Here is a 2,500-nt window from a genome sequence, read left to right as displayed (position 1 = left end):
GGGCCGGCTTGTGCCGATGGTGTTCGAGGCAACCGCCCCTACCAGGGCCCAGCGTGTGCCGATGGTGGTCGAGGCAACCGCCAGCACCAGGGCCCAGCGTGTGCCGATGGTGGTCGAGGCAACCGCCCGCACCAAGGCCGAGCGTGTGCCGATGGTGGTCGAGGCAAGCGCCCGTACCAGGGCCCAGCGTGTGCCGATGGTGGTCGAGGCAAGCGCCCTCACCAAGGCCGAGCGTGTGCCGATGGTGGTCGAGGCAACCGCCCGCACCAGGGCCCAGCGTGTGCCGATGGTGGTCGAGGCAAGCGCCCGCACCAAGGCCGAGCGTGTGCCAATGGTGGTCGAGGCAAGCGCCCGCACCAGGGCCCAGCGTGTGCCGATGGTGGTCGAGGCAAGCGCCCTCACCAAGGCCGAGCGTGTGCCGATGGTGGTCGAGGCAACCGGCCGCACCAAGGGCCGGCGTGTGCCGATGGTGTTCGAGGCAACCGCCCGCACCAGGGCCCAGCGTGTGCCGATGGTGGTCGAGCCAGGAGCCCGCACCAAGGGCCGGCTTGTGCCGATGGTGTTCGGGGCAACCGCCCGCACCAGGGCCCTGCGTGTGCCGATGGTGCTGGGGGCAACCGCCCGCACCAGGGCCCAGCGTGTGCCGATGGTGCTGGGGGCAAGCGCCCGCACCAGGGCCCAGCGTGTGCCGATGGTGCTGGGGGTAACCGCCCGGACCAGGGCCCAACGTGTGCCGATGGTGGTCGAGGGAACCGCCCGCACCAGGGCCCAGCGTGTGCCGATGGTGCTGGGGGCAAGCGCCCGCCCCAGGGCCCAGCGTGTGCCGATGGTTATCGGGGCAACCGGCCGCACCAGGGCCCAGGGTCTGCCGATGGTGCTCGAGGCAACCGCCCGCACCAAGGCTCAGCATGTGCCGATTGTGATCGAGGCAACAACCCACACCAAGGCCCAGCTTGTGCCGATGGCGGTCGAGGCAAGTGCCCGTACCGAAGGGCAGCCTATGCCGATGATGGTCGATGCATGTGCCATCACCATGCGCCATCATGTGCCATTGATGGTCGAGGCCTTGGCCGAAGTTCGATTTTGAGCCACGGTGCCCATGCTTGGCTCCAGCATGTGCTGGTGCCGCATTTTTTTCACTCGGGACAGCATCGCCGGAGCATCGCCGGAGTACCGCCGGAGAACCTGACCGGCGGCATTGGGGTTCCGGCGATTGGGAGGGGGGCCGGGGGGGTGTGCGCACATGATGTGCGATGGGTGCTGGTACTTGGCCTTGTGTTGGCCCCCTATCCCTCATCAAACCTCTGAGAATTCACACCCCCTTAAAGAGCATTTGAGATTTTACAGGTTTGCTACCAGTAGCCGTTAAAGTGTCTGAAATGGGGACACTTTTTTCAAACGGTCACAAAATCTTCTCTACTTCGAGTTTTTAGCTGAATTTTTTTGTGCATGCCAATAAAAATAGAAGGATCATGCCTACAAAATTTGGGGCCAAAAATCCTTATAAAAAAATTTTAAAAAATCCCGAACCGCAAAAAGTTTCGAAAATCATGAAAAATAGAAAACGAGTCATCTTCCAACGAAACTTCACGTGAAGGCTTAGGGGACCATTGTATGAATTTACAAGCCATAAAAATGGCATTGGCACGGCAGAAATTTGAAGATGTGCCTAAACCCACCAGGGCCCAGCGTGTGCCGATGGTGCTCGAGGCAACCGCCCGCACCAGGGCCCAGCGTGTGCCGAAGGTGCTCGAGGCAAGCGCCCGCACCAGGGCCCAGCGTGTGCCGGCGGTGGTCGAGGCAACCGCCCGCACCAGGGCCGATAGTGTGCCGATGGTGCTCGAGGCAACCTGTCGCACCAGGGCCCAGCGTGTGCCGATGGTGATCGAGGCAACCTGCCGCACCAGGGCCCAGCGTGTGCCGATGCTGGTCGAGGCAAGCGCCCGCACCAGCGCCCAGCGTGTGCCGATGGTGCTCGAGGCAACCGACCGCACCAGGGCCCAGCGTGTGCCGATGGTGCTCGAGGCAACCTGCCGCACCAGGGCCCAGCGTGTGCCGATGGCGCTCGAGGCAAGCTCCCGCACCAGGGCCCAGCGTGTGCCGATGGTGCTCGAGGCAACCTGCCGCACCAGGGCCCAGCGTGTGCCGATGGTGCTCGAGGCAACCTGCCGCACCAGGGCCCAGCGTGTGCCGATGGTGCTCGAGGCAAGCGCCCGCACCAGGGACCAGCGTGTGCCGATGGTGGTCGAGGCAACCGCCCGCACCAGGGCCCAGCGTGTGCCGATGGTGGTCGAGGCAACCTGCCGCACTAGGGCCCAGCGTGTGCCGATGGTGCTCGAGGCAACCGACCGCACCAGGGCCCAGCGTGTGCCGATGGTGCTCGAGGCAAGCGCCCGCACCAGGGCCCAGCGTGTGCCGATGGTGGTCGAGGCTGCCGATGATGGTCGAGGCAACCTGCCGCACCAGGGCCCAGCGTGTGCCGATGGTGCTCGAGGCAACC

The sequence above is a fragment of the Durio zibethinus genome, unplaced genomic scaffold (genome assembly GCF_047325235.1).
Source record: "Durio zibethinus cultivar Kanyao isolate XHJ-2024 unplaced genomic scaffold, ASM4732523v1 HiC_scaffold_3, whole genome shotgun sequence".
Lineage (NCBI taxonomy): Eukaryota > Viridiplantae > Streptophyta > Magnoliopsida > Malvales > Malvaceae > Durio > Durio zibethinus.
The sequence above is the reverse complement of the archived record's forward strand: the minus strand, read 5'-3'. Positions refer to the sequence as shown.